Genomic DNA, 21,636 nt, shown 5'->3' on the forward strand with positions numbered 1-21,636 from the left:
CATTGCACCTTGTACCAGTTCTAGCTCTTTGACTGGAGCTATCTACTCTTTCACTGTCTTTTTTTCCAAAGTGACTACTTCATATGTTTGCAATGGACTGCATCGGCCACCTATCTACTTACTTCTCCAACTTATCTGTGTCATCCTGCAATCTTCCGTAATCTTCCTCACAGTTTGTCATGTTCCGTAATTTGGTATCATCAACAAACTTCAATTATCGTTCCTCTTATCCCATTTACCTGCTCTTTCCACATATCCTTTTCCCTCCTTTTCAAGTACTTACCTAATTTACTTTTAAATTACATTACAATCTCTACCTCAATAACATTTTGTGGTAAATATTCCTTGTTCTAATGGCCCTCTGTGTGAAAAAAATTCTAACTTCCCCCTTTATTGTCCTAGTGATAATTCTGAATATACATCCTCTTGTTATCAATTAGCCAACCAGTGGAAACAATTTAGCAAATCTTTTCATTCCTGGCACCATTCTAATGAAATATCACGGTGCCCTTTCCAAAGCTCTAATATCTTTCCTGTAATAGGTTGCCCAGAACTGTGTTCAGTATTCCAACTGTAGCCTTTAAATGGCACATTTAAATAAAGATGAAGGCCACCGACAAGCATTTACAACTTGTGGCAGTCGTGAATGGGTTTTAAAGACATACCCAGAAGCTTTCAAAATAAAAATGCGTCTCCCGTAAACTGTCACGTTAAAAGTTTTTTTTCCATTGTTCCTACCTCTGTAAATGCTGCTGCTTTTACCTGAACTTCCTCTGGGTTGTTTTGCTGGACCTAAGAGTGCTTCTTGTGTGTGTTCCTGTTTCTTTGTAATTAGCCTTGACAGGAAATCAGGAGGCAGGGGCTGAAGAAGTTGGCATAGCAGAGGGCATCGTCAGTGTGCTCCCCACTAATTGCACACGGACAGTGCCAGGAAATAAAGATTGGCCGCAGTGACTCAACCTGTCCTTCCTCTTCTAAATAAGGAATAGTGCCTCTGGACTCTGTGTTTGTCTGGGCCAAAGCCTGCTTCAGGTTATGGTGATGCTGAGTGCTTATTGTTGAGAGGAGCTAACTAGCTGCTCCTGGAGTTCAGGACACGTTCAGTATATTCACATTGTTAAGCATGTTGTCGGTGTGCAGGTGATGCATGCCACATTTTGTGAGGTCATTGCGCAAAAAATGACTCTGCAGTCATTGCTTTTGCCTCCTGAAATACATGCGTGTGAAACACATGTTGTATTTCACACTAATGTAGCCAAGCTTCTAGAAGGCACACAGAGTAAAGTTATGGGCTACAGACAGCCCAACTAATTTAATTCCCATTTAATGCACATCAAACGAGTGATTAGCAGTTTATGGAATGGTGCATGTGACAACCAAGTGCAACTTTGATTATTTTTTTTAACTCCACCCCCTCCTCCAAAAGGCCAATTCCATTTGGCGAGAAAGATAGAGAGATAACAGGCAGCTCCTGTGGAATAATAATAACTGTCCCACACTTGTGATATTCTTTCTTGAAACTAATTTAACTTGAATTTAAATGAAATACTTTATTTTAAACAAAATTCTGCCCAGGAGACGCACTACGGAGATAAACCAATTTACTCCACTCATGACGACACGGTCACAACTCACATCACGTGACTTCATCGCTCACAAGAGATTAGACCTTCCTAACTTATCAGCTGCGTTGCTATTTTATATGTTCTATATACCATTTGGGTCCAATTTCCTCTTTTCAAATTATTACTTCCCATCATGACTCATTAGCAATATTGTTGCGTTACTGTTTGGTAATCAGAGTGCTTTTCATATTTTCTGAATCCAACTTCTGACGGCCAAAGTTGTGGCAAATTCTGCACTCATCACTGATGAAGACCTGTGTCCTGGGTAGGTTCCGTGCCAGGAACAATGGAAGGCAATAGAACGTAACCCTTCCAGTGCATTGATCGCTGTAGTAGCTCCATTCTACCTGCCACACAAGCTAAGACTGCAGCTATACTGCCATTTTCGCATTGAAGTGATTTTGGCTGTGCACCAACATGAAAGTGTCAATATGGTTCTGGAGCCTGGTTCTGATCGGACTCTGCTTTGAACTAAACCCAAGCAAGTGTGAGACCCCCTTCAGGAGGAGTTCTCGCACAGCTTGGGCTTGACACTATGTAGAGTATAACTCCAGTGCGGTGTGAAGACAGATTTAAAAAGTGCTCAAGTAGTTTGTTGACCTCCTGAGCGCTCTATAAACTTACTGTAGGCTGATTAATATCTTGAAAACGCAGGCACTCCTGCCCCACTCCCAAAGCAACAACAACAACTTGCATTTATATCGCTCCTTTAATGTAGTAAAACGTCCCAAGGCGCTTCACAGGAGCGTTACCAGACAAAATTTGACACTGAGCCACATACGGAGATATTAGGACAGGAGGCAGGTTCTAAGGAGTGTCTTAAAGGAGGAGAGAGAGAGGTAGAGAGGCGGAGAGGTTTAGGGAGGCAACACCAGAGCTTAAGGCCTAAGTAGCTGCAGGCTAGGCCGCCAATGGTGGGTGAAGGAAGTGGGAGATGCACAAGAGGCCAGAATTGGGTGAAAGCAGTGTTCTTGGAGGGTTGTAAAGCAGAAACTGATCATCCGGGGAGTGAATCTCTCTCCTGGTGAGTAGGATGCAATTCACAGTCAGGGGCAGCCTGCAGTATAACATGAGTTTTGCCAGCTGTGCTTTACACTCTGTTACGACTAGCCTCAGAGCAGCACTGCAGCCTAAATAAACAGGAAATAAAAGCACACCCGCCCGGTTAACACCTATTGTTTAGGGTTAAACCCCCCACCATGGATTCAGTAGAACACCTTACCTACTTTGCCCAAGTGGCCACACTTCATAGATGAGTCCAGAGAGAAAGTGTTGATGGGCATTTGGACAATGGAGGGTCTCACAGCCCAAGGTTTTCACGCAACATCCACCATTTTCCAGGAGGGGCTGGTAGATAGCAATGAAGGAGTGGGAATCCAGGCTGATCACTTCCTGCTCGAGTGATACAGAGGCCAATTGTAGGACTCCGATTGTTGCCTCACTGAAATCACCTAACTCAGACTAGACTGATAACCGCACCTGGGAATTTCCAGTTTGTACAGTTTAGTGCTGCACTGGACAGTGTCTTTAACCTCCTAGGCCATTAGGGGGTGTATCCATTGTGTTCTATTTTAGGTCTCAAGTGTAAGTCCTTTAGATTAACCAGCCACTCTGAAATACAATTGGCAACAAAAGGGCTTTAATCCTTTCACCTTTGCCAGTGTTTATGCTCCACACGAGCCTCCTCCCACCCTACTTCATCGAACCCTGTTACCATATCCTTCTATTCCTTTCTCCCTCGTGTTTATCTAGCTTCCCCTTAAATGCTGTTCGCCTCAACCACTCTTTGTGGTAGCGAGTTCCACATTCTAACTACTCTCTGGGTAAAGAAGTTTCTCCTGAATTCCCTACTGGATTTATTGGTGACAATCTTATAGTTATGGCCCCTAGTTTTGGTCTCCCTCACAAGTGGAAATATCTTCTCTATGTCTAATTTAAAGTCTGAATGGTATTTACATAAAATGAGGACAGAGTAATTGTTGTATCATTAGCAACAGCAGTAACTCATCAGGCTGAGTAGGATTCGATGAGTGGGCCACCAGGCCAGGCTCATTGGAACTTATGGCCCTGAAGATGGTACTGAGTTGAGGTCAGGATGCTCTGAACATACTACGATTCCCATGCCTTAATAATCAGAGCTGTCTTGATTCAATTCAGGGCCAGGAGGGATTAAATTACCTACAAGAGTTGGCAGCTGCAATAATGTTTTTACACTCGGGTACTTGGCGTCCTCAGAGTAAAAAATGCTACTCTTTGTTACTGTGCTTGGCAGATGCAGTCTCTCTAGTTCTTGTGCAGCAAGGTCTTAATGGACTGAAAGGAACAATAAGAATTTAGCATTCATACTTATCAATCTGTTTTAACCATAACAATGCCACTACTACAGTAGGGCGGAATGGACTGGCTTGTCGTATTTTCCAGGGCTTTGTGATCTGTGATTTAGCCTGTTGACTTCAGCAGTCTGCCTATCCACACGGGATAGGGGGGTGGAGGGGTGCGCGGTGTTGGTGGGGGGGTTCCCTAAGTCCTTGTCTTTTGCCAACATGTTCTTAAATTCTCAGGGCTTAGGTAAGTGTAGCATGTCTCTACAAAGTTGGATTGTGCACTTTATATTGGGCAAATGGAAACTGTACTTAAGTAAATTGGTTTGCAAACTCTTAAGCATGGTGATGGGCTTCCGTGTGCGTCACACCCTGGTTGATCAAAAAAAGCTGGCTGCGTTGGACAGATTAACTGGTCGGTCATCTCGTTGTTTGCATGATTTTGATATGCACAGAATGGCTGCTGCATTTACCTACATAACAACAGTCACTGTACATCAAAGTAATTTACTGTATGTGAAGTACTTTGAAAAGTTTCTGAGAGACGTGATAAGGCATCATGTATAAGAGTAGCAATGTCATGGGAACACCATCACCTCCACATTCCCCCCACAAGTCGCACACCATCTTGATGTGGACATAAAGGCTCCGATATTTGCGGGGGGGGTTAAAACTGTCCCCAAAATATCAATCTTTCATCACCATTGGGTTAAAATCCTGGAACTCCCTGCCTAACATCATCATGGGAGCAGTGTTGCCACCAGGTCCGCAGTGGGTCAGGATGGCGGCTCACCACCACTTTCCCAGGCCAAGTAAGGATGGGCAATAAATGCGGCCTTGCCAGCGTCGTCCAAATGCAGAGAACAAATAAAACAAATGCAAGCCTTTCTTTAGAGTACAATTCTCCATCTGTTTACTTTTTGACATTTTAGCTATCTTTTTAATAATTTACACAACTGTTTTCTATCAGGCACTTCTGGAGGGAGGAAATATTGAGTGTTGCTGATATTTCCAGTTGGTGCTGAAATACTACTGTAGTCCCGTGCATGGTCATAGACTTTGCAGCAGTAATCTGATGAAATAACCTGTACCATATAAAATCTTATAGCACAGAAGGAGGCCATTCAGTCCAGCGGGCTTGTGCCGGCTCTTTGAAAGAGCTGTCCAATTAAGTCCCACGCCCCAGCTTTTTCCCCCACAGCCCTGCAAATTAGTCCTCTTCAAGTACATGTCCAGTTGCCTTTTGAAAGTTCCAATGGAATCTGATTCCACCGTCCTTTCAGGTAGTGCATTCCAGATCTTAACAACCCACTGTGTGAAAACATTTCTCCTTATTTCCTCTCTAATTCTTTTATCAATTATTTTAAATCTATGATCTCTGGTTACTGACCCACTTGCCAAAGGAAACAGTTTCTCCCTACTTCCTCAATCAAAACCCCTCATAATTTTGAGTACCTCTATTAGGTCTCCCTTTAACCTTCTCTGCTCTAAGGAGAACAATCCCAGCTTCTCCAATCTCTCCACAGAACTCAAGTCCCTCATCCCTAGCCTTTGCATCCTTCATAAAGTATGGTGCCCAGAATTGTACACAGTACTCCAGCTGAGGCCTAACCAGTGATTTGTAATAGTTTAGCATAGCTTCCTTGTTTTCATACTCAATGCCCCTATTTACAAAGGCAAGTATCCCATACACTTTCTTAACTACCTTATCAACTTGCCCTGCCAGCTTCAAAGATTTATGCTAATTCTGAGACCTAAGTACACAATGTATTATTCATTAAACGTTAAGTGATGAAGTTCGTTGGTCAGGAGGCACACACTTGAATACATTCTTGCATTTTAAGTCCTAATTTAAATATACCTTATGACAGGATATAAAAGCATGTGTATAGTGTAGGCTGAGCCGGTTCAGTGGGTAAAGGTTTACAGATTTATATGCTAACATAGCTCAAAGTGCTACACACAATGATTTTTTAAGAGTTCATGGTATGTTGTTAAGCAGATCTGACGTTGAGTGTAATGCAGGACCTGTATTTTCCTGCACTATAGGCCTGCCATTCATTATTATATTACTACAAGCTGATCTCCAAGGGCGGGTTGTAATTATAATTACCTCAGAATCCTTTCATTGTTGGTTCTTGTACAGCATAGTTCTGATCACCACATGACAATGTGACCTATCATAAACTCGCTTCTCCACTTTAAATGGCAGCGATCCATTAAATAATGTAGGAGGCTTAATAGTGAGAGAAAGGAAAACAATTCTGATTGGAAACTCTGTTGAATATTAATTTGTGTACAGCTGCAGGAACGTTTGGTGAGATGTGCCCATATGTGACCCAGACAATACGTAACTGCAAAACCTTTCTGCCTGAGAAATACTTATAAACACAACTAACAGTATGCAGCTGCAGGACCTTTTTATGTAGGACACACAGGGGGTAATTTTGAACTTCACCACCTGGGTGGTGGTGATGTGGAGTGAATCACACGCCCATTATAGAACTCATCTGATTTTCATCCCATTGAAATCAGGTGATGAAGTTGAACATTATCCGCCCAAGCTCTCACTTACAGGAGAAGCGCGTCAGGCTGCTCTCTTGCACCTCTTGCAGCCAGTTGCAGGATTGCAAAGTAGAGGCTTGGGACAAGTGAATGAGGGATAGAAATTATACCAAAAAGAATAGCCCGCACTCATCACTAAGGGCTTCAGGTGACCAGAATGGAATTATCGGAGTGGGGTGACTATCAGCTTGCCTCACCGGAAATTTTCTACAATTTTATAAGAATGACTTCAACACTGGTTGGACGTATTCCTGGAGGTTTCATCACATGACCTGCTGCCTCCAATTGTCCCGCCCAGTCAAACAGACTTTTTCCCATTTCCAATACTTTTAGAACTAATAAACGAAAATGTTCAAAGAAAATGAAAAAAAACATCATTTTTTAAAAATGCCCCTATGGTATCTCTCTCTCTCTCGAGCTGCTCGCAGCAGTGTCCCTGAGATTAATCTTTAATTCTTGGAGACTCCAGGACAATCCTGGAAGATTGGCAACACTGCTTCAACTGGAGGAGAAGTGAGAGGGACCCAGAGAGAGCAGTGCCCTGGAAGGAGGCAGAAAAGAGCACCAAGCTTCAATGATTCTGACTTTCAGACCCTTCTCGAATTACAAAGAATGTACAGCACAGAAACAGGGCATTCGGCCCAACAGGTCCATGATGGTGAATATGCTCTGCGTGAGCTTCCTCCCACCCTTCTTCATCTCACCCTGTCAATATATCCTTCTATTCCCTTCTCCCTCATGCAGCAAAAAAGAAATAGACTGCTGGGCGCTCAAGGGCAGAAGCCTCAAACCAATGTCTTGCGAGCCATGTGGAGGTGGCAGTGATACCGAGTGCCACTGCTGTCACCCCCAGAATAGCGGATCAGTGCAAGATAAAATTCAACGGCAGGCAAGCTAAGAGAACCGCCATGGTCCCTTTTCTCTCGGGCACCAACACACCGATCCATTTTCACTAGGAGTACAAGTCTTCCTGCCCTGTGTTCCTCCTTCATGATGATGGTAATGAGGGTGATGAGGACCAGCTCACCCGAGAGTCCCTGGAGCAATATTCCGTCCCATGTTCTTCTGCCCCAACCCCCTGCATCACTTGCTTACACATTTCCACGCACCAGTTCAGATACTTTCACCCTGGGTGTTGTGGGGGTGGAGAATTAGATAGTGTAAATGAAGATGTGGCACTGGGTGATTCACAGAGCATAAAGGAGCCGGAGGAGTGAGGACTGGGTGAGCATGTGGCACCTTCTCAGCAGAGGTGGCGGAGACAGCTGCTCTTGCCAAGGGAGTCATCTGAAAGGAAAGATGTTTGAGGAACCTCACACCTATGTGCAGGCTCTGAGGTCAGTCTGTGAGGATGTGCGGCAATCGATAGGTGTGATTCTGGACTCTAAAGCCCTCAATTACGGTAACATCAGGGAAGCTTATTCCTCATTGCAGGCATCAGTGGAGCACGTGGTAGTTTTGTTGGAACTGGAGACATTCCTCCATCTCAGAAGTGCCTCTTCACAATGGAAGCTCAGACTGCAGCCCTGGAGGAAGGAAGAGCCAGATTAGACAAAACCGTGCGTTCTAGCTTTCAGACACTTGGGGCTGTGACACAGGCTGTTATCTTACAGGGCTTTCAGGATCTGATAGCAACAATTAGACTCACCATCCCTCTGATCAGCGGACACACAGATCCCCGGCCTAGTAGAATTACGACGGCTGGCATTGACCTGCTGTTTCTTGGGACAGCAGCACCTTCCAGGCATATAGCTTATCTGCTCAGAACTCCATGCAAGTGGCATGTTGCAGACGAGGCCAGGCTGTTCAGACAGATGCTCGAGGTGCAGCCCACTGCAGGTCTTTCGCAGGACAAAGCTGTCATGAAAGGAGGGCCACCTCGGTGCCATGAGCCTTTTGTACCACAAGAGCAGCCAACCAGCTCGCACAGTACTGGCCCTCAGGTTGTACCTAGCAAAAGCACAAGAATAGGTGAAAGATAAATGCATTTAGATGCCCAAGGGAAGCATGTGTGAAGATGGAGTAGGATGTCTCCTGTTCACATATAAAATTGATGTAATCAAAGAAAAGGTGCAGTTATTTACTGGTCAGTTATTCATGGAGCTTATAATATCTTGCAGGGTTTGATAGGAGCAAAGAAATCTGATGTGCAGTGAGGTTCTAAGCTGTATTCTGCATTGAAGGGTTCGGCTTGATCTGAAGGTGGGAAGAAATGGAGTAATGAGAGCGGTGACGGAGAGAGAATTAAAAAGGTGAGAATACATTATTAATTATTTGCATTCAGATCCTCCTTGCAGCCAGCACTGAGCAATCCTCCATTCCATGCTTCCTTCCTTCTAAAACAGCTGGGACCACTTGCCCTGGGATCTCCATGTCGAGACGTATCTGAATGATAAAGTTGAGCAAGGCACAGCAAACTATCACAATGCAGGAAACCTGTTTGGGAGCATATTGCAGTCCCCCTCCTGACCTGTCCAGGCTGCAAAGCTAACCCCTCAAGACCCTTATGGTGTCAGTGACCTGGGTCATATTATAAAGGTCCCATGCGGCTGCTTGAAAAGTGGCAGTAGAGTAGAAACAGGTGGTTACTTTCACAGCTCAGGAAGCGCTGTTTCAGCAGATGAACTTGGCTACAGGTCTTCTCGCAGAAGCTGGCCCAACTCTCCTATAGCCTCTTTTGTGAACTGTACTTTTCTCATGCAGAGGTCCTCACTGCAATCTTCATGAGATCTGCTTGGCCTATGCACTCTTTGTGGGGGCATAGTATTTTGTGAATTGCATATTTCTTAGATGCTGCTTCACTCTCCTCAATCCCTTATTCCTCCTCCGCCTCTATTATGATATTAAGCAAGGAGTGCCCACGTGAATTCCACATTGCTGACTCAGAACCTTTTAACTTTGAGGCGAGGGTGAAAATTTCCCAGTGGTATGTCAGGCCCTCAGGCTGTTAGAGGCAAGGCCTCCTCTGTACACGTGCACTGAAAAACAACGAACTGCTCCAAAGTATCACTTCAAAATCCAGAAATCACATTAAAGCTTCTATAGGCCACAGGCTACAAACCACAAACTAGACACCCTTCCGCTAGTATCAGCTGAAGCTGGCAACAAAAATGTCTCATTTCTTATGAATTAGGTAACTGCAGAATCGATCAGTGGATCATAAGGAGGCCCCAGGCCCAACCAGAAATGAGCCACTCCATTCTGAGGTGGAAACCTGGTATAAGTGGGTCCCATTCCAATTTGGAGAACTGAAGATGTCTTCACATCATTCCAGTGCCAAGGATGCTGTAGTAATGGTGAGTAAATTTGGAGCCCCTAAAGTGAATCTCATACTTAGGGGCTAAAGATAAGAACACTATGAGATTGCAAGGGATAGGGGAGGGAGAGAGATTTCTGCTGTTTGCTATTTAAAGTTCCAACATGACTTGACCTGAACCTGCCTATATTTCCAGGCTCAGGCTATTGCCCTAAGCCCGACATTTACCTGGGGCAGGCTTACACCTGGGCAGAGCTTTGCGCCTATAAGCAGTGAGGAAAGACGTTCGCTGCTGCAGGCCTGAGAAGTAATGGCCACTGGCTTCTGCCCAGAAGATCCTTTTCAGTCCCTATAGGGAGAAAAAAGCCTACCTGTTTTGGACCTCCAGGATTTGAACAGACTGGATACAAGGAGTAAGGCTCAATGGTGCTGCTCCATTTGGGCCTTCAACAAGTGGGTGGTGACATCACATATGCTTCACTACCATGGAATTAGCATGCTTTTGATTGCTTCAGGCACAAATTCTCCATCCCCCACCTCCCAGGGTAACTGCCAGAAATCCCCAGGCGAAGTAAAATAGGTGGGTCTCTGCCTTTTTTTTCCCCTCTGCTTTGTGCCCATAGAACAGCAAGTAACATTTGCACCAGACAAGTGCCAGGCAATGACCATATCCAACAAGAGAGAGTCTAACCACCTCCCCTTGACATTCAATGGCATTACCATCGCCGAATCCCTCATCATCAACATCCTGGGGGTCACCATTGACCAGAAACTTAACTGGACCAGCCATATAAATACTGTGGCTACAAGAGTGGGTCAGAGGCTGGGTATTCTGTGGCAAGTGACTCACCTCCTGACTCCCCAGAGCCTCTCCACCATCTACAAGGCACAAGTCAGAAGTGTGATGGAATACTCTCCACTTGCCTGGATGAGTGCAGCTCCAGTAACACTCAAGAAGCTCAACACCATCCAGGACAAAGCAGCCCGCTTGATTGGCACCCCATCTACCACTTCAAACAATCACTCCCTCCACCACCAGTGCACCGTGACTGCAGTGTGTACCATCTACAGGATGCACTGCAGCAACTCACCAAGGCTTTTTCGACAGCACCTCCCAAACCAGTGACCTCTACCACCTAGAAGTACAAGGGCTGCAGGATCATGGGAACACCACCACCTGCATGTTCCCCTTCAAGTCACATACCATCCTGACTTGGAAATATATCATCATTCCTTCATCGCCGCTGGGTCAAAATTCTGGAACTCCCTACCTAACAGCACTGTGGGAGTAGTTCACCACATGGACTGCAGCGGTTCAAGAAGGCGGCTCACCACCACCTTCTCAAGGGCAATTAGGGATAGGCAATAAATGCTGACCTTGCCAGCGACGCCCACATTCTCTGAATGAATAAAAAAACAAGCATTCCCTGGGTGCAAATCAGTGGAAAATTATCCCATATAACTTTGAAATCACCCTGTGTAATATTAATAACATTGCATAAACACACTTATTTGAAATTCGTCATCAATTTTAATAAAAAATAGAGGGTGAACCAATTTCATATGAATGCATTAATAATATTGCACAGCATGATATGAAGGCCTGTGTATGTGCATGCACTTGTACGTTCAGAATTTCAGCCTCACCAAAACCCAGAGATAGAAAATGTCAGGGTCTGGAGACTAAATGATAGGATTCCACTGCCCTCTTATAGCACAAGCTAGTAGTGATCTCCCTTAACCAGAGAGAACTTCAAGATGTTGAAAGGGCTCCAATCACCAGGCACCAACCTGCCTATTGTACAGTGAATACCTCATTTGTCATGATAGGCACGCCCTCCAGAAATTTGCTGCATCTGTTTTAGTAAAACTTGGAAAATATCCTGAGATTTTAACTACTGCTTAAAAAGGACAAATTCTGGTGTTGGGCAGCAGATTCTAGAGGACAACAGCTGGATGCTGGCCTACAAGTGTGAAGCAAAATGATACAATAACAATCATCTAATGAAAAGGAAAGTGGAAAAAAGCATGGTTTGCAGGAACTGGCCTAGGAAGCTGAATTTTATGTTCTTAGGTGTATCTCACTACCTTCTCTCTTGGGGTTAGCAATCTATTATACTCTTGTTCATTACTAATGTCACTCCTCACATTTTCCTGTGGGTGTTGACTACTCTTCACTGCACAAGACCTCCAACCAACACTATACACCAGATACATCGACGACATTTTCTTTCTATGGACCCACGGCGAAGAATCACTGAAGAGACTACACGATAACATCAACAAGTTCCATCCCACCATCAAGCTCACCATGGACTACTCCTCAGAATCAGTTTCTTTCTTGGACACACGAATCTCCATCAAAGACGGGCACCTCAGCACCTCACTCTACCGCAAGCCCACGGACAACCTCACGATGCTCCACTTTTCCAGCTTCCACCCTAACCACGTCAAAGAGGCCATCCCCTATGGACAGGCCCTGCGAATACACAGGGTCTGCTCAGACGAGGAGGAACGCGATGGACACCTACAGACGCTGAAAGACGCCCTAGTAAGAACGGGATATGACGCTCGACTCATCGATCGACAGTTCCGACGGGCCACAGCAAAAAATCGCATAGACCTCCTCAGGAGACTAACACGGGACGCAACCAACAGAGTACCCTTTGTCGTCCAGTACTTCCCCGGAGCGGAGAAACTACGCCATGTTCTCCGCAGCCTTCAACATGTCATCAATGAGGACAAACACCTCGCTATGGCCATCCCCACACCTCCACTACTCGCCTTTAAACAGCCACCCAACCTCAAACAGACCATCGTTCGCAGCAAATTACCTAGCTTTCAAGAGAACAGCGTCCACGACACCACACAACCCTGCCGCGGTAACCTCTGCAAGACATGCCAGATCATCGACACAGATACCACCATCACACGAGAGGACACCACCCACCAGGTGCATGGTTCATACTCCTGTGACTCGGCCAACGTTGTCTACCTCATACGTTGCAGGAAAGGATGCCCCAGAGCATGGTACATTGGCGAGACCATGCAGACACTGCGACAACGGATGAACGGACACCGCGCAACAATCGCCAAACAGGAGGGTTCCCTCCCAGTCGGGGAACACTTCAGCAGTCAAGGACATTCAGCCACCGACCTTCGGGTAAGCGTACTCCAAGGCGGCCTTCGAGACACACGACAACGCAAAATCGTCGAGCAGAAATTGATAGCCAAGTTCCGCACCCATGAGGACGGCCTCAACCGGGATCTTGGGTTCATGTCACGCTACACGTTACCCCACCAGCGAACAAATGTTATCTGTTTTTAATATAACGGGTCAGTTGCTGTCTTTTCTATGTTTCTACCTCTCTATCTCTGTTTTTTTTTTGTTTGTTGTTTTTTTTGGTGATTTGTATATTCTGAGACCTGGCAGGTAACACCTGTCTGTCTGCACACTGATTGCCTTGGCAACGGGCAGTTGAAAAAACTGTCTGTTATCACCAAGCATTGTTCTGTGAATTATAAATGCGACTTCATTTCGAGGACTTCATTTCCACATCGTTCACCTGAGGAAGGAGGTAGCCTCCGAAAGCTTGTGAATTTAAAATAAAATTGCTGGACTATAACTTGGTGTTGTAAAATTGTTTACAATTGTCAACCCCAGTCCATCACCGGCATCTCCACATCACTCTAATATAGACTGTGTTGGCCTTCTCCCTGGTTACTCAACCATAAATAAACAAACAGAAACAGTGAACTTACTTAACCAGACACTGACTCACACATAAACCAAAGATCTGCATCACACATCACAGCAGTACACTGGAGTAAATTCCTAAATAGGGGACTCTTGGTGCAATTTTCATAAATTAAATAAAACCCATCACCATTCCTTTATCTCCAAATCTTGTCAATTTAACAGGTGCAGTGACCTGAATGCTCAATAAAGGCAGTTAATACATTTACACCAAGGAATATCCTTATCTCAAAAAAGCAGCTGCAACTCGTGTTGAAGAAAATAAACCTTCACATGGACAACAGCTGGGCATTCCCCAGAAAGTTCCTCTGGGGGAAATTAAAAGTTTCTAACGGCTGCATTTTAGCAGTATATTTATATATACATCAGTGTATATATACAACTTACTTGGGGACAAACATTAAATAAAAACACCTATAACTTCAAGAAGGTGGCTCACCACCACCTTCTCAAGGGTAATTAGGGATGGGCAATAAATGCTGGCCTCGCCAGTGACGCCCACATCCCATGAACGAATAAAAAAAAAACTGTGACTCTCAGAAACCATCAGCTCATTTTAAACACAACCAACTGTGAGAGAAAAAAATGGTTCTAACAGCCTTCAGTTCCACCCTCCAACTGATCTGATTAGTCTTGACAGCCTCCAGTTGTGCCTTCCAACCCATCTGATTTATTTAGATTGACAAACTCATTCCCAATGGAAAAAATGGACTTTTCTCGAGAAACACTGACAAGCTGATGCATAGGTTCAATAGTTGACTGCCAGATTAAAAGGCTGATGGTTAACATGAATGAGTTGGATTTAAAATAAGCACCCAGTGAAGCAGAGAAACCAGGTATTAGCACTTGTAGCCATAGAACCCATCAAAGCAATGGTTCAAGGCATTTCTCGTCCTTACACGGTGATATCATGGCATGCTGATGATCCGCTATCACTCCCACAAATTGCATATTTTTCGTTAAGTGTGACTCCTTTCAGTGGTAATGTTACCATACAGGAACCACAATGGGTATAAACATAAACACTTAGGCTGTCAGTGAGAAGAGTATGGATCTCATAGGGTAAAACAAAATACACACATTAGTCACATGTACGTCTTAGCAAGAAATCCATTACGTATGTTTGTTAATTTCCCATCGTTACATGGACTTAGAAGGATTGTTCCTTGGTGGGATTCTAGGAACTGGCTAAACTTTTCAGTGTTAAATTAGAAGTAGTTTTGTCCTGTGGGTTCATGTGCATTAGGAACTGGTTTGAAATTGACCAGGCTCATTTAACATAGGACCCTTACAAACATAGAAAGAAAAAGAAAGACTTGCATTTATATAGCGCCTTTCACAACCTCAGGACGTCCCAAAGCGCTTTACAGCCAATGAAGTACTTTTGAAGTCCAGTCACTGTTGTAGTGTAGGAAACGCGGCAGCCAATTTGCACACAGCAAGGCCCCACAAACAGCAATGACCAGATAATCTATTTTATAGTTCATTGAGAGATAAATATCTGTGCACTTCTAGAGTGGATAATCTTTTTTTCAGCGATGTTGGTGGAGGGATAATTATTGGCCAGGTCACAGAGGAGAACTCCCCCGCTCTTCTTTGAAATAGGATCTTTTACATACACCTGAAGGGTAGGCGGGGCCTCGGTTTAATGTCTCAACGAGAAAACGGCACAGGAATGTCAGCCTAGATTTTGTGCTCAAGTCTCTGGAGGGGGACTTGAACCCACAATCTTCTAATTCAGAGACGAGAGTGCTACCAACTGAGCCACGGCTGACACTATGACATAGAAGACTTTCATCCTATCAGTCCAGGCTGGTTTCAAACCTAGGTCCTGGAGTACAACCCACCAAACCATCCAATCCTTTGGGAGATTCTGTCAATTCAAGTGAGTGCAAGTAAAGTTTTCACAGACTTCCCATGCCAATCCCAGCTGACCCCTTGCTGATGCAAACTGTTTTCTCATCAATTGTCATGGCGCAAGGCAGCTTCTCACTGCTAGTTAGGTGGATGGTTGCTGAATACTATGGAGGCATACTACTCTTATTTAGTTATAGTAGAGAATTTGCAAATTATTGGATGGTTTATAATGCAAACCATCTTCTGAGTAACGTGGGCATCAAAATTGCTGTTTGAGTATATCAAATGTGTCCTTTAGAATTAATTAAATCAGTTTGTGTGCCTTGTTGTGCCTGTGTTCTGTTGGCATTTCTAGGATGTGTAATTGGATTAGGAGCCATGGTTTCAAACTGTAGCAGCGTTCCCCCAAAAGTTAGTGATGCTTTCTGTTGCTCCGTTCAAATATGCCATGCAATTGGATAAAGATTAAATCAAAGGTTTGCCATGTTACTGAGTCATTTTGTATATTGCAGACTACTGCATATTGAGGGATTGGAAAGTCTTGTGGTTGATAAATGTCATCACATTGACAGCTGTCAGCTGTATAACCACATGCAACAGATCACCACTCCCAGGAATCTGGGGAAGCTAGCAGTGGTGTAATAATTACTTGTGCTTTTTTTTTAAACTCTCTGATTTTCTCCTCCAATTTTCTCTTCTCTTCTTTTGAAGACCCTCAGTGGAATATGGAGGGTAGATGGAGTTAAAATACAGATCAGCCATGGTCTAATTGAATGGTGAAACAGGCTGAATGGCCCCCTCCTGTTCCTATGTCCTGCGGGTGCCTATCGCACTGGTACTTCAGTCCAGTGGCCATTATTCATACATGAGCCTTGACCATGATTGACAAGAGGTTTTCAGTGAAGGACATCATAGCTGAGCCTGATGCTGACTGTATCCAGTGACGACACATGGACACTTCCAGTAGGGCTCACTGTATAGCAATCAGGAGCAGAAGTTCTGTCCCATTATCTCTTCCCTAACCCAGGGACACTGTGGCCAATTGTAGCACCCCTACCACCACTCATCAACTAAGTCAGCACAAACCATTGATTGAACTTGGGTCTTTTCTGGTCAGTACAGCTCAGAGAGTGAAGCCTTGACTTTGTAAGACGCTAAGCCTGCAGTTGGAGCAGAAATGGGTGGAAAATCATGGACAGAGTACTCCCGAATTTCTGGTCTGCGACTGTGTGCAAGGCGTCACTGGTGGAGCAAACCTACCTAAAATTCACCCAAGTGAGTTTATTTTTGCGCCAATATGGGATGATAGAGCTGATTCTCCTGACGTTCGCCCTCTGGGGGACTGCTCATTTCACTGGCTGCAAAAGTCAGTTTCTTTGGGTCTCTGCCCCCTTTACGTTGCTGTGGGATTTCTGAGGCTTCTTGGGAGAGGGATCCTAGAGCCAGACCTGAACCTGCTTTAGGTGCAGGCCATCGCAGAGGTGCAAATGAGACAGAAGGATGTGTTCCCAGCCCTCTGCCTCATTTTTCTAGTGCAGTGCTCACCAAGTATCCCAGCACAGAGGCGCCCAGTGAAACCTGGCACTGTGGCCTGCCCCCAGATCAACCAGTGGGACTACAAGGGTCCTGGGGGCAGGCTGTAGATGACCAGAAGAGTGTTTTCTTTACCTTTAGGTCACCTCAAGAATGCAATTGAGGCCTGATACACATCTGTAAGCTTGAGGGGCCTGCAGCTGCACTCAAATTTGCACCTACTTTTTAGGCACAAAGCTGAGACAGGGTGCAGGCCTGTACCATTGGTGCCCCTGGACCATGCTAATAGCAGCAGTCCTGTGACTGGACAGCTGCAGTGGACTTTGAGGCTCGGAAGAGGGAGTCAAGCAAATTGTCCATGGTGTAGTGTAAGGCATTTAGATCTCCCTCCCACAATAATTGGCACCAGTTGGTCTTTTTAGTCCACTGGTATAGAATATTTATTTCTATGTCAAAATTATTTATGAACTGGTGTTAATACCAAATATTTCCCATTTCCCCAGTTTTAAACAAACATAAAAATGACCAGCAGCTACCTGAATTAACCCAATAAAATAAAAAATTTCAATAAACATAAAACTCCTCAGTAAGGGGAATGAGACACACATACCCTCCAGTTAAGGCAGACCACGCTTCTTTAGATATTGTTGTTACAATTCAGGGTCGCCTCCAACTTTGCTTAGTTGTGTTCACAGCAATAGACAGTTTTCTTATAAAGGCTCTGTCCCTATTACCTGAAACGTACAACTTTACGTGAACCATAAATAGGAGTATTATGGCACTCGGGTTTAATAATTCGCCTTTTATTATGATATTTCACACCAGAGATTACACGGGTTGCCAACCATGCATTCCATATATATATATATATTCCAGAAGGTGAAAACATCACAATGTGTAGTTCAGGCTAAAACTAGTAGTTAAATCTATTTGGAAGAATTATAACTAAACAGAAGCAAAAATACAGCTCGAAACAAGTGATATAAATACTTATAAAACAGTAGTCCACCAAGTTTAAGTATCTTCTTCAGAATATATTTTTTTACATAGTCTGATAATTTATATGAAGGACACTAACCTTAGTAGATTTCTTGATGTGATGCTTGTATGTGATTGAGGCAATATTGCTGCCCTGGTCACACACAGTCCAGCTGTCACCTGAGACATCACTGAAAACTGAACTGAAGATTACAGGGATAACTCTAATATATATTGTCCAATCAATAGGCCTCTGGATAGAGAACTGTCAATCAAGCCTGTTCAAAGACACACTGGTGCACTTGTTACATTGAATAACAGGACGAGCTGTTCATTAATGCTTTGGCTATGTTTAATCTGATTAGCCCCAAGACACAGTTCCTGCATCCTGGCCATACTACAGAACAATGGCACTTGCCTACATCATGTTGCCATATGTATCACATAGCTTGGTTGTCTTAAAACAGATAACTTGGATCTGAAAGCAACTTTGAGTAAGCATTAGGCATCTGAAAGTTTTTAACATTTCAAAATAAGGAGAGAATTTCTCAGGATGTGGGCATGCTGGCAAGTGCCGGCATTTATTGTCCAGCCCTGGTTGCCCTGAGAAGGTGGCAATACAACTGAGTGGCCTGCTAGGCTACTTCGGAGGGCAGTTACGAGTCAACCACACTGGTGTGGGACTGGAAGCACATATAGGCCAGACCAGGACAGTAGGTTTCCTTTCCTAAAGGACATTAGTGAACCAGCTGTGTTTTTATGACAATTTGACAACATCATGGTCACCTTTACTGATACCAGCTTTCCAGATTCTCTGAACGGAAATCAAATTCTCAAACTACCATTGTGGGATTTGAACTCACATTCTCTGGTTTACTAGTCCAATAACATAACCACTGCGCTACTGTACCAGAGGGAACCAAGCACGAGAATTAATAATTAAATTCCCACAGAGTAACAGGACTATAATATTCCTAATTTTACCATGCAACTTCCATAACATTCTCTAATGTACCATGACCTTCATTAACGTTTTACTATATTCTGCATCTCAAATAGGTAACGGGCCTTTTACCAAAAATAGACGGTAATGTTGAAATAAAAAGACAAAATGCTGGAAATGTTGCTCAGCGTATGAAAGGGAAAGATAGGTTAGTGATTTTACTGCCACCCTTTACTAAAACACCCAAAATGTTTAACAGATTTGACCTGCTGTGCATTTCCAGCATTCTCTACATTTATTTCATATTTTCAGCATTTGTGGGGTTCTTATTAACTCCATACATAATAATATTTCTAATTGCTAGTGAATCTTTTCCTTGCATTATGTATAGGTCAAAACACAAGCTGTGTTACATGGCTTCAAACTTCCATTGTATTATCCAGTAGCATTTTACAATAGTCTCAGCATGCCAGCCAGTAGGCTGTGGAAATGTTGCACTTTCTTTGTGGTCTCAGATCAACAAGTGGGCATGACGGGGGTTAAATTGGATAACCTCTGAAAAAGGGCACTGAGAGTGTGGTACGCGATTAACCTGCGCCTGTTGGTTGCGATGTAGGCAGCATGTTACATTCATGCTGCCTGCTGTTTTAAATGATTGCTGCGTGCATCCAGCGCTACCTGCGCTGTTGATTGGCAGTACGCATCAGCAGGGGGCCTGATAGCGTGAGTGGCTCGCGCTTCTTAAAGGCAGCCTGTACCTCTTAAAGGGGTTGCGGCTGTAAGAAGTGGTGGGAGTCGTTTGTGAAATGATTCAATGCTCTGATACTTTGAAGAATGGTTGAAACTGAGAGAGAGTGTGCACCAAGGTTCTCTGATGATGCAATGGAAGTCTTGGTGCAAGAGATGGAGAGAATGAGGGGCATCCTGTATCCACAGGGTGGGCAGGAGGCAGGAGGCAGTGGGAGGAAATAGCAGAGGAGGTAAATGCCAGGCACATAATTCCAAGAAAATGGATGCTGTGCAGGAAGAAGTTCAATGATTTGACACGAGTTGTCAAGGTGAGTGAGTTCAAGTTTCAAGTGGCATATTCTACCAACTGCACCACTAGTGTCATCCACTGCTCAATGACTCCCATCACTCACCTCCCAACAATCTCTTTCATTCAGTGCTCAGCTGTGCAAATCATATGCTTTATCTCACCCTCACACATTTAGCACTGTTGCAAGTCTCACACCCATAACTCACAGTTCACACACACTGGCAGGTATTCAACCATGACTGACACATGACCTAAACATATTGCAGGACACTCACTGACACACTTCCCTCTTTTTTGTAGAGGCAGGAGGCAGGAAGACAAGCATGCTTACACGTTTTTACCCCCATGGAGCGTGGCCACTGGCAGTGTTGGAGGAATCGATGATGAGGGTCTCTGCATGACTAATCCTCCTTCTCTTTTCCCACTTTTCCCTCATCCCACAATCTTTTCTGACTCACGTGCTGCAGATGGTATAAGCACGTGTAAGAAGAGACACCGTCACTCGATCTTACACTCGCAGCCACCAGTTCAGAGATTGACACTACGCGTACTCTAGAGGTTTGGGTAGAGGAGGGATCTGCACGTGGTGAGACACCGGGCACAAGTGCGCAGGAGCCAGGGCGGGAGGAATGGATACCACAGGTGCCAGCTCGCCGGAGGGTGAGGTCGCACACCAGTTCTGCTGCAGAGGATTCAGATGATGGACTTTGATGGACATACACAACCAAATGCTTGGCACACTAGAAAGCCTGTGCACAATGTCAAGGAGCATGGGCTTTGCACAGAGCTTGGAGTCCATCCTTTCCAACATGGAACTGTAATAAATTGGATAGCCTGGAGGATAGAATACTGGAGCCTGGTCTTCAATTGCTTCCAAGCCTTTATTCACAGAGATCCACATTACCCACTCCACACCCTAGATAAGCTCTCATATAAATGGATACAAGAGAGTTCTCAGTTGATATGCACCACTTGATTACAATTAACACTAATTGATATAAATCATATGGATGCAATTAACAGGAACCTAACCTCCATCAGCACACTTTTGGAACCCACCATGATACAATGTCTGATGACTGATGTAACAGATTCTACTCTGCTTGCTGCCGACGGTCATTAGGTGCATGCACGCAAACCCTTTTACCAAGATGGCGTCCTGCGCACTTCCTGTCAGATGTGTGTGTGCACATCTTGGACCCCAATTTCAGGACTTAGGTGTCTGCGTAGTGCCTAAAAAATAATAGATTGGGAGAGAGTCCAGGCAATTGAGTACCAGGACCCTAAGGAGTTGGGGGGGGGGGGGGGAAGGGAGGAGGCGGAGAGATGGAGGGACCGACTGAGGGGATGACAGAGAGAGAGGCTCGAACCAATGAATGGGGGGGGGGGGGGTGATGGGGGGAGAGTTGGAGGACACTGAGGTGAGGGAGAGGAGAGACTGGGGGATGGGGAGGAACTTAGAGATGGGGAGGAACTGGGGCAAGGGATGGGGAGGAACTGGGGCAAGGGAGGGGGAAGAACTGGGGGCAAGGGGGGAGGAACTGGGGGCAAGGGTGAGTTGAGGTGCCGGGGCAAGAGTGGAAAGAGAGATCTCAATAATAAAGGGGGGGAGAGGGGAGAGAGTGGCGGAGCCTGAAGTAACTCCCTGGGGAACCAATCAATAAGCTTGGGTTTTAAAAGCCTATAGACTGAGGGAGTTAAGGGTTCTATGCTTTTGAGGGCCTGGGAAAGAATAAGAGGAGACACTGCGATGAGTCTTGTG

At 44.7% G+C, this 21,636-nt stretch overlaps 1 protein-coding gene across 3 annotated transcripts in view; it reads left to right on the forward strand.

Moving 5' to 3' along the window:
• The window catches only part of pfkfb3 (6-phosphofructo-2-kinase/fructose-2,6-biphosphatase 3), an 80,510-nt gene that overhangs the window by 20,159 nt on the left and 38,715 nt on the right, over nt 1–21,636 (forward strand). The window contains exons 2-3 of one of the 3 annotated variants that reach the window (XM_068005097.1): nt 8,632–8,763; nt 9,645–9,807. The exons of 1 other annotated variant lie outside the window; for it this stretch is intronic. The gene's annotated coding sequence lies outside the window, so the exon portion shown is untranslated. The remainder of the gene's footprint in view (nt 1–8,631; nt 8,764–9,644; nt 9,808–21,636) is intronic. One more of the 3 variants, XM_068005098.1, reaches the window with a different exon arrangement.

Source organism: Heptranchias perlo, chromosome 24, assembly GCF_035084215.1.
Source record: "Heptranchias perlo isolate sHepPer1 chromosome 24, sHepPer1.hap1, whole genome shotgun sequence".
Lineage (NCBI taxonomy): Eukaryota > Metazoa > Chordata > Chondrichthyes > Hexanchiformes > Hexanchidae > Heptranchias > Heptranchias perlo.